Consider the following 12,498-nt stretch of genomic DNA (forward strand, 5'->3'; position numbering starts at 1 on the left):
CCTAACACTTACCCTCACCATTAGAGTAACCCTAACGCTAACACTAACCCTCATACTAAGCCTAACCCTAATCCTAACCCTAAACTTCAACCTAACCCTCACCCTCAACCTAACCCTAACACTAACCTTAACCCTAACCCTCACCCTAATCCTCACCTTAACCCTCACCCCAACCCTATATCTAACCCTAAAACTCACCCTCACCATAAACCTAACCCTAAACCCCACCCTAACCCTAACCGTCAACCACACCCTCACCCTCACCGTAACTAAAACACTAACCCTAACAATAACACTAACCCTAACCCGAAACATCACCCTAACCCTAATCCTCATTCCCACCCTCACCCTGAGCCTAACCTTAAGCCTAAGCCTAACCCTCACACTAACCCTCACACTCACCCTAACCCTAACGCTAATCCTAAACCTAACCCTATCCCAAAACCTCAACCTAATCCTCACCCTCAACCTAACTCTAACACTAACCCTAAACCTGAACCTCATCCTAATCCACCCAGTAACCCTAATTCTAACCCTAAACCTCACCCTCACCCAACCCTAACTCTAACTCTAAACCCCACCCTAAACCTAACCTTCACCCTCACCCTCAACCTTACTGTAACTCTAACCCTAACTCTAACAATCACCCTAACCCGAACCCTAACCTTCACCCTAACCATAACCCACACCCTAACCCTAAACCTAATCCTCAATGTAACCCTCACCCTTACCCTAAACCTAACCCTACCCTAACCCTAATCCTAACCCTAACCTTCACCCTTATCTTAAACCTCACCCTCAGCCTAAACCTCCCCTTTACCCTTACCATCTTCCTAACCCTAACCCAAACCCTAACCCTAACCTCATCCTAACCCTCAACCTAACGGTAATCCTAAGCATCATGCTAACCCTAACCCACACACTCAACCTCATGATCAGCCTAACCCTAAGCCTAAGCCTAAGTCTTACCCTAAACCTCACCCTCTCCCCAGCCCTCACCCTAACCCTAATCCTAACCATCACCCTAACCCTAATCCTCAACTCCACCCTCAACCTCAGCCTAACCCAAAGCCTAGACCTAAGCCTAACCCTAACACTACCCCTCACCGTATCCCTAACCCTAACCCTAACCCTAATACTAACCCTAAACCTAAACACAACCCTAAACCTAACCCTAATCCTCAGCCTCAACCTCAGCCTAAACCAAAACCTAACCCTAACCCTCACCCTAACTCTAAGCCTAACCATAACCCTAACCCTGACACTCACGCTTACCCTAACCCTAATCGTAACCCTAACCCTATCCCTAACACTAACCCTCACCCTAAACCTCACCCTAGCACTCACCCTAACGCTAATCCTAACCCTAAACCTCATCATAACCCTCACCCTAACCCTAACCCTAACCCTCACCCAATCCCGAACCCTAACCCTCACCCTCATGCTGGGCCTAAGCCTTAAACTAACCCTAATCCCAACCCTCACCCTAACCGTAACCCTAACCCTTACCGTAACCCTCACTCTCAGCCTAACCCTCACCTTTACTCTAACCGTCACCCCCACCCTAACCCGCACCCTAACCACAACCCTCACCCTAACCCTCACCCTAACCCTAACTCTACCCCTCAACCTCAACCTCACCCTAACCCTAACACTAAACCCCACCCTAACCCTAACCTTCACCCTCACCCTGACCATAACCATAACCCTAACCCTAACACTAACAATAATCCTAAACCGAACCCTAACCCTCACCCTAACCATAACCCTCACCCTAACCCTAAACCTAATCCTCAATATAACCCACACGGTAAACCTAAACCTAAACCTACCCTAACCCTAAACCTAACCCTAACCCTCACCCTTATCTTAAACCTCACCCTCAGCCTAAAAGTCACCTTTACCCTTACCATCATCCTCACCCTAACCCACACCCTAACCCTAACCTCATCCTAACCCTCACCCTAACCATAAATTAATCATCATGCTAACACGAACCCTCACACTCAACCTCATGCTCAGCCTAACCCTTAGCCTAAGCCTAAGACTTACCCTAAACCTCACCCTCTCCCCAGCCCTCACCCTAACCCTAATCCTAACCATCACTCTAACCCTAATCCTCAAACCCACCCTCACCCTCAGCCTAACCCTAAGCATAAGCCTAACCGTAAACCTAACCCTCACCCTCACCCTCACCCTCACCCTAACCTTAACCCTAACACTAACCCTAACACTAAACCTAGACCTAACCCTCCCCCTAACCCTAAATCTAACCCTAAACCTCAATCTCAACCTAACCCTAATCTTAACACTAACCATAAACCTTACCCTAAACCTAACCCTAACCCTCAACCTCACCCTCACTGTAACTCTATCCCTAACCCTAACAATAATACTAATCTTAAACCTACACCTAACCCTAACCCTAAGCCTAACCCTAATCCTAATACTCACCCTCACCCTAAACCTAATTCTAACCCTAACCCTCAACCTAACCCTAGCCCTCACATCAGCGTAACCCTAACTCTGATCCAAACCCTCACACTAACCCTAATCCTAAACCTCAACCTCAACCTAAAACTAACCCTAAACATCACCCTCAACCTAGCCCACACCCTAACTCTAATCTGAACCCTAATCCTCATCTTAACCCTCACCCTCACCCTAACACTAACCCTCAACCTAACCCTATCTCTAACCCTAATGGTCAACCTAAACCTAACACACAGGCTCACCATAACCCTAACCCTAACACTCAACCTAACCCTAAACTTAAAGCGAACCCTAACTCTCATCGTAACCCAAATCTAACACTCACCCTAACCCTAACCCTCAGCCTCACCCTCACCCTCAGCCTAAACCTAGGCTAACCCTAACCCTAAGCCTAAGCCTCAACCTCACTGTAACCCTTACCCTAACCCTATACTTATCCAGAACCAAAACTCTTAACCTAACCCTAACCCCAACACTCACCCTAACACTAATCTTAAACCTCACCCTCACCCTAGCCCTCACCCTAACCCTAATCCTAACCCTAACCCTCATCCTACCCCTCCCTCTAACCCTTACCCTAACCCTCAACCTAAACCTAACCTTCACGCTCAACCTCACCCTCAGCCTAACCCTAAGCCTACCCCTAAACCTAACCCTAACACACATGCTCACCTTCACCCTAACCCTAATCCTAACCCTAAGCCTCACCCTCACCCTCACAATCAGTGTAACCCTAAGACTAACCCTAACCCTAACCCTAACCCTCATGCTCACCCTAAACCTTACCCTAATCCTAATCCTAACCCTAACCCTAACCCTCATCCTCAGCCTCACCTTAACCCTAACTCTAACCCTAAACCTAAACCTCACCCTAACCCTAACTTTAAACCTCACACTCACACTAGCCCTCACCCCAACCCTAATCCTAACCCAAACCATCATCCTAACCCTCCTCATAACACTAACCCTAACCCTCACTCTAACCCTAAACCCAACCCTCACACTCACCCTAACCCTAAGCCTAACCGTAAACCTAACACTCACCCTCACCCTCACCCTCAACCTAAACCTAAACCTAAACCTAAACCTAACACTAACACTAACCCTAACGATAACCCTAAACCTCACCTTCAGCCTCACCCTAACCCTAATTCTAACCCTAAACCTCACCCTCACCCTAATCATAACCATAACCCTAAACCTCACCCTAACCCTAACACTAAACCTCACGCTCACCCTAACCATAACCCTAACCCTAAACCTCACCCTAACCCTAACACTAAACCTCACCTTCACCCTAGCCCTTACCCTAACCCTAATCCTAACCCTAACCCTCATCTTAACACTCCCCCTAACCCTAACCCTCAACCTCAACCTAACTCTCAGCCTAACCCTAAGCCTAAACCTAAACCTAAACCTAACACACACACTCACCCTCATCCTTACCCTAATCCTATCCCTAAAACTAACCCTAATCCTAACCCTCTCCCTAACTCTCACCTAACCCTAACCCTAACACTAACCCTAACCCTAACCCACAACCTAACCTCACCCTAACCCTAACCCTAACCCTAAACCTCACCTTCACTCTAACCCTAACTCTAACCCTAACCCAAAACCTAAACCTCACCCTAACCGTAACCCTCACCCTCACTGTAAACATACCCTTAAATCTAACCCTAAAAATAACCCTAACCCTAATCCTAACCCTCACCCTAACCATGACCCTCACCCTAACCCATACCCTCACACTAACATTAACCCTCACCCTAACCCATATCCTCACCCTAACACTTACCCTCACCCTAAGACTAAACCTAACCCTAACACTAACCCTAACACTAACTCTAACCCTAACCCTAACCCTAAACCTCAACTTAACCCTCACCCTCAAACTAAGCCTAACCCTAACCCTCACCCTAACCCTCACCCTAACCCTATATCTAACCCTAAATTTCACCCTCACCCTCAATCTCACTGCAACCATAACCCTAAACCTAACCCTAACAATAACCCTAATCCTAAACCTCACCCTAAACATAACCCTCACCCAAACCCATACCCTCACCCTAACACTTATCCTCACCCTAAGACTAACCCTAACCCTAAACCTAAACCTAAACCTCACCCTAACCCACCCCGTAACCCTAATTCTAACACTAAACCTCACCCTCACCCTCACCCTAACCCTAACTCTAAACCCCACCCTAAACCTAACCTTCACCCTCACCCTAAATCTCACTGTAACTCTCACCCTAACCCTAAACCTAACCCTAACCCTAACCCTAAAGCTAACACTAATCCTCTGCCTCACCCTGACCCAAACCAAGCCCTAACCCTAACCCTCACCCTAACCCTAAGTCTAACCCCAACCCTAAAACTTACTCTCACTCTCACATTAACCCTAATCCTGAACCTAACCCTAAACCTAACCCTCACCATAACCCTCACCCTATTCCTCACCCTAACCCTAATCCTAACACTAAAACTAATCCTAACACTCACCCTAACGCTAAACCTAACCCTCACCTAACCCTAACCCTAACCCTCACCCTCATGCTCGGCCTAAGCCTAAGCCTAAGCCTAACCCTAACCCTCACTCTCACCCTAACCCTAACACTAACCCTAAATCTAACCATAAACCTCACTCTCAACCTGACCCTAACTCTAACCCTAACCCTAAACCTAAACCTCATCCTAACCCTAAACCTAACCCTCAACCTAACCATAACCCTCACCCTAACCTTAACCCTCACCCTAACATTTACCCTCACCCTAACACTAACCCTAACCCTAACACTAACCCTCACCCTCACCCTCACCCTCACCATAACCGTAACCGTAAACCTAACTAACCCTAACAATAATCCTAAACCTAACCCTAACCCTCAACCTAACCATAACCCTAACCCTAACCCTAACCCTAACCCTCACCCTAACATTTACCCTCACCCTAACACTAACCCTCACACTAACCCTAACCATCACCCTAACCCTAAACCTCACCCTAAACCTAAACCTAACCCTCACCCTCACCCTAACCCTCACACTAACCATAACCCTCATTCTCACCCTAAACCCCAAACTAACCCTAAAACTAATCCTCAATCTAAACCTCAGCCACACCCTTCCCCTAACCCTAACCTCACCCTAACCTTAACTCTCACCCCACCATAACCCTCACCTTCAGCCTAACCCTCACGTTTACACTTATAATCACCCCCACCCTAAAAACGTCACCCTAACCCTAAAGCTCACCCTAACACTAATGCTAACCCTCACCATAACCATCACCCTCACCCTAACCCTAACCCTCACCCTAACCCTCATCCTCACTCTAAACCTCACACTAACCCTAACCCTAATCCTCAATCTAACACTAACCCTAACCCTAACCCTAACCCTTAACCTAACGCTAAACCTAAAGCTAAGTCTCACACTTATTTTAAACATCACCCTAAGCCTAAACCTCACCATTACCCTTACAATCATCCTCACCATAAACCTCCCTCTAAACGTAAACATCATCCTAACCCAAACCGTAATCCTAACCATCACCCTAACCCTAACCCTTACCCTCAACCTCACACTCAGCCTAAACCTAAGACTAAGCCTAACCCTTACTCTAACCTTCACTCTCACCTTAGCCCTCACCCTAACCCTAAACCTAATCCTCACACTCACACTCACCCTAATCCTAATCCTAACCCTAAATCTCAACCTAACCCTAAACCTCACCCTCACCATAACCCTTACCCTAACCCTCACCCTAAACCTAAACCTAACCCGAACCCTAACTCTCACCCTAAATCTAACCCTAACCCTCACCCTAACCCTAACCCTTACCCTCACCCTCACTCTAACCCTCACCCTAACCCTAATCCTAAACTTAACCCTCACCCTAAACCTAACCCTAAACCTAACCCTCACCCTAAAACTAACCCTCACCCTAAACCTCACCCTCAGCCCAACCCTAAGCCTAAACCTAAACCTAAACATAACACACACACTCACCTTCACCCTCACCCTAACCCTAACCCTAACCTTAACGCTAACCCTCCCCCTAACTATCACCCTAACCCTAACCCTAACCCTAACCCTCAACCTAACCATCACCCTAAACCTAACACTAACCCTAAACCTCACACTCACCCTAAACCTCACCCTAAACCTAACTCTCATCCTCACCCTCACAGTAAACTTAACCTTAAACCGAACCCTAACAATAACCCTCACCTTCATCCTAACGCTCACCCTAACCATAACCCTCACCCTAACCCAAACCCTCACCCTAACTCTTTACCTAACCCTAACACTAACTCTAACCCTAACACTAACCCCCACCTAACACAAACCTTAAATCTAACCCTACACCTCTCCCTCAACCTAACCCTAATCCTAACCCTAACTGTAAACCCCACCCTAACCCTAACCCTATCACAAACCCAAACTCTAACCCTAAACATCACTATCAACCTAACCCTAATTCTAACCATAAACCTAAACCTAAACCTCATCCTAAACCTAACCCTAAACTTCACCCTCATCCTCACTAAAACCTAAACCCTAACCCTAATCCTAACCATAAACCAAACCCTAACCCTCACCCTAACACTTAACCTAACCCTAACACTAACCCTAACCCTAACACTAAACCTCACACTAACCCTAACCATCACCCTAAACCCAAACCTCACGCTAACCGTATCCCTAAACCTCACCCTCACCCTAGCCTTCACCCTCACCCTAACCCTCATCCTCACCCTAACCCTCACTCTCACCCTCACCCTCACCCTCAGCCTAACCTTAACCCTAATCCTAATCCTAAGCATAATCCTCACCCTAACCTTAACCCTCACCCTAACCGTAACCCTTAACGTAACACTAACCCTAAACCTAACCCTCACCCTAACCCTAACCCTAAACCTAACACTAACCCTAACAATAACCCTCAAGCTCAGCCTCACCCTAACCCTAAATCTAACCCTAAACTTCACTCTCACCCTAACCGTAACCATAAACCTCACCCTAACCCTCACCCTAAAACTCACCCTCAACCTAGCCCTTGCCCTAACCCTAATGCTAACCCTATCCCTCATCCTAACCCTAAACCTCACCCTAACCCTAAACCTCACCCTCAACTTCACCCTCTGCCTAACCCTAAGCCTAACCCTAGACCTAACCCTAACACACACACTCACCTTCACACTAAGGCTAATCCTATCCCTAAACCTAATCATAACCATAACCCTCCAACTAACTCTCAAACTAACACTAACCCTATCCCTCACCCTAACCCTAACTCTAACCCCAAACCTCACCTTCAGCCTAACCCTAACTCTAACCCTAACCCAAACCCTAAACCTCAACCTAACCCTAAGCCTAACCCTCAACCTCACCCTTAACGTAACCGTAACCCTAAACCTAAACCTATCAATAACCCTATTCCTAACCCAAACCCTCACCCTAAACATAACTCCCACCCTGACCCATAACCGCACCCTAACACTTACTCTCACCCTAACACTAACCCTAACCCTAACACTAACCCTCACACTAACCCTACCACTAACCCTATACCTCAACATAACCCTCAAACTCAACCTAACCCTAACACTACCCCTAAACCTAACCGTCACTCTAACCCTCCAACTAACCCTATATCTAAACCTCACCCTCACCCTAACCCTAACCCTCATCCTAACCCTAAACTCACCCTAAACCTAACCCTCACCCTAAAACTTACCCTAACCCTAACACTAACACTAACCCTAACACTAACACTCACACTAACCATAATCATCACCCTAACGCCAAACCTCAAGCTAACCCTATCCCTAACCCTCAACCTCACCCTAGCCCTCACTCTAACCCTAACCCTCATCCTCACCCTAACCCTCACCCTCACTCTCACCCTCAGCCTAACCCTAACCCTAATCCTAGTCCTAACCCCAACCCTCACCCTAATCGTAACTCTCACCCTAACCCTAACACTAACACTAACACTAACCCTAACCCTAAACCTAACCATAATCCTCAGCCTCAGCCTCACCATATACCAAACCCTAACCCTAACCCTCACCCTAACTCTAAGCCTAAACCTAAGCCTAACCCTAACCCTCACACTCACCCACACCATAACCCTAATCCTAAAACTAACCCTATCCATAACCCTAGCCCTCTCCCTAACCCTCACCCTAGCCCTCACCCTTACCCTAATCCTAACCCGAAAACTCATCCAAACCCTCACCCTAACCCTAATTCTAACACTAACCCTAACTCTAACCCTCAACGTAAGCCTAACCCTAACCCTAAATCTAACCCTAAACCTCACCCTCACCCTAACCCTAACCCTAACCCTAAACCTCACGCTAATCCTAACCCTAAACCTCACCCTCACCCTAGCCCTCACCTTAACCCTAATCCTAACCCTAAACCTCTTCCTAGCCCTCACCCTAACACTAATCCTAAACCTCACCATCACCCTAACCATAATCCTAACCCTAACCATCAACCTAAACCTAACCGTCACCCTCACCGTAACCCTTACTCTAACCCTCACCCTAACCCTAAACTTAACCCGAACCTTAACTCTAACCCTAACCCTAACATTAACCCACACCTTAACCCTAACCTTCAACCTTACCGTAACCCTCACCTTCAGCCAAACCCTCAATTTTACCCTTATCGTCACCCCTACCCTAACCCTCACCCTAACCCAAACACTCACCCTAACCCTCACCCTAAAACTAACTCTACGCCTAAACCTCACCCTCACCCAAATCATAACTCTAACCCTCAATCTAACCCTAAACTTCACCCTCAACCAAACCCTCAGACTAAACCTAATGCTAACCCTAACCCTAAACTTAACCCTCACACTCACCCTAACCCTAACCCTAATCCTAATCCTAACCCTAACCCTAACCCTCACCCTCACCTTCAGCCTCACCCTAACCCTAATTCTAACCCTAAACCTCATCTTCACCCTAACTCTAATCCTAACCCTCACCCTCACCCTCACCGAAAACCTAAACCTAACCCTAACCCTAACCCTAACTCTAACCTCCCCCTAACTCTCAACCTAACTCTAACACTAACCCTAACCCTAAACTTCACGGTAACCCTAACTCGAAAACTAACCCTCATCCTAACCCTCACCCTAACCCTAATTCCACCCTAAACCTCACCCTCACCCTAACCCTAACTCTAACCCTAACCCTAATACTGAACCTCACCCTAACCCTAACCCTAACCCTCAACCAACAATAACTCTCACCCTAACCCTAACCCTCACCCTAACCCTCATCCTCACTCTAAACCTCACACTAACCCTAACCCTAATCCTCAATCTAACCCTCACCCTAACCCTAACTCTAGCCCTTAATCTAACCCTAAACCTAACCCTAACGCTCACCCTTATCTTAACCCTCACCCTCAGCCTAAACTTCACCATTACCCTTACCATCATCCTCACCCTAAAAATCCCCCTAACCCTAAACCTCATACTAACTCTACCACTACTTGTAAACCTAACCATCACCCTAACCCTAACACTCACCCTCAACCTCACACTAACCCTAACACTAAGACTAAGCCTTACACTTACCCTAACCCTCACCCTAGCCCTCCCCCAAACCCTAATCTTAACCCTAACCCTCATCCAAACCCTCACCCTAACCCTAACACTAACCCTCACCCACAACCTCACACTAACCCTAATCCTAACCCTAACCCTCAACTTAACCCTAAATCTCACCCTCACTGTAACCCTTACCCTAACGCTCACCCTAACCCTAAAATTAACCCGAACCCTAACGCTCACCCTAAACAAAACCCTAACCCTCACCCTAACCCTAACCCTAAACCTTACCCTCACCATAGCCCTCACACTAAACCTAATCCTAAACTTAACCCTCATACTAACCCTCCCCCTAACCCTAATCCTAACATTAACCCTCACACTCAACCTCACCCTCAGCCTAACCCTAAGCCTAACCCTAAACCAAACCCTAACACACACACTCACCCTCATCCTAACCCTAATCTTAAACTTAACCCTAACCCTAACCCTCCCCCTAACTCTCACCCTAACCCTAACACTAACACTAACCCTCATCCTAACCCTCACCCTAACCCTAACTCCACCTTAAACCTCAACCTCACCTTAACCCTAACTCTAACCCTAACCCTAACACTGAACCTCAACCTCACCTTAACCCTAACCCTCAACCTAGCAATAACTCTCACCCTAACCCTCACCCTCACCCTAACCCTCATCCTCACTCTAAACCTCACACTAACCCTAACCCTAATCCTCAATCTAACCCTCACCCTAACCCTAACTCTAGCCCTTAATCTAACCCTAAACCTAACCCTAACGCTCACCCTTATCTTAACCCTCACCCTCAGCCTAAACCTCACCATTACCCTTACCATCATCATCACCCTAAAAATCCTCCAAACACTAAACCTCATACTAACTCTAACACTAACTGTAAACATAACCATCACCCTAACCCTAACCCTCACCCTCAACCTCACACTCAGCCTAACACTAAGAGTAAGCCTTACACTACCCTAACCCTCACCCTCAATCTAGCCCTAACCCTAACCCTAATCTTAACCCTAAACCTCATCCTAACCATCACCCTAAACCTAACCCTAACCTTTATCCACACCCTCACACTAACCCTAATCCTAAACCTAACCCTCAACCTAATCCTAAACCTCACCCTCAGTGTAACTCTTACCGTAACGCTCACCCTAACCCTATACTTAAGCCAAACCTTAACGCTCACCCTAAACAAAACCCTAACCCTCACACTTACCCTAACCCTAAACCTTACCCTCACCTTAGCCCTCACCCTAACCCTAATCCTAACCTTAACCCTCATCCTAACCCTCCCCCTAAACCTAATCCTAACGCTAACCCTAACCCTAACCCTCACCCTCAACCTCACCCTCAGCCTAACCCTAAGCCTAACCCTAAACCAAACACTAACACACACACTCACCCTCATCCTAAACCTAATCTTAAACTTAACCCTAACCCTAAACCTCCCCCTAACTCTCACCCTAACCCTAACACTAACACTAACCCTAACCCAAACCCTCAACCTAACCCTCACACTGATTCTAACCCTAAACCTCACCCTCACACTAAACCTCACCCTAAGCCTAAACCTAACCCTCATCCTCACCCTCACTGTAATCGTAAAATTAAACCGAACCCTAACAATAACTCTAAACCAATTCCTAAACCTCAGCTTAACCATAACCCTCACCCTAACCCAAACCCTCACCATAACCCTTAGCCTCACCCTAAAACTAAACCTAACGCTAACACTAACCCTCAACCTAACACTAACCCTAAATCTAACCCTAAACCTCACCCTCAACCTAACACTAACCCTAACCCTAACCGTAAACCCCACCCTAACCCTAACCCTAACCCTCACCTGCACCCTTAACCTCACTGTAACTCTAAACCTAACCCTAACAATAACACTAATCCTAACCAGAACCATCACCCTAACCCTAAACCTCACCCTCATGCTCGGCCTAAGCCTAAGCCTAAGCCTAACCCTAACCCTAAACCTCACCCTAACCCTAACCCTATCACAATCCCTAACTCTAATCCTAAAACTCACTGTCCCCCTAACCCTAATTTTAAGCCTAACCCTAAACCTTAACCTCAACCTAACCATAACCGTAACCCTCACCCTCACCCTCACCTTAACCCTGAGCCTAACCCTAACCCTAACAATAACCTTAACCATAACCCTAACCCTCAACCTAACCATAACCCTCAACCTAACCCTAACTCTCACCCTAACACTTTGCCTAACCCTAAAAATAACCTTCACTTAACATTAATCCTCACCCTAACCGAAATCCTAACCCTAAACCTCACCCTAACCCTAACGCTAACCCTAATCCTAAACCTCACACTCACCCTCACCCTAACCCTAATCCTAAACCTAACCCTATCTCTAACCCTAA

Source organism: Dipodomys merriami, unplaced genomic scaffold, assembly GCF_024711535.1.
Source record: "Dipodomys merriami isolate MVZ:Mamm:240054 unplaced genomic scaffold, mDipMer1.0.p SCAF_140, whole genome shotgun sequence".
NCBI classification, from domain to species: Eukaryota; Metazoa; Chordata; class Mammalia; order Rodentia; family Heteromyidae; genus Dipodomys; species Dipodomys merriami.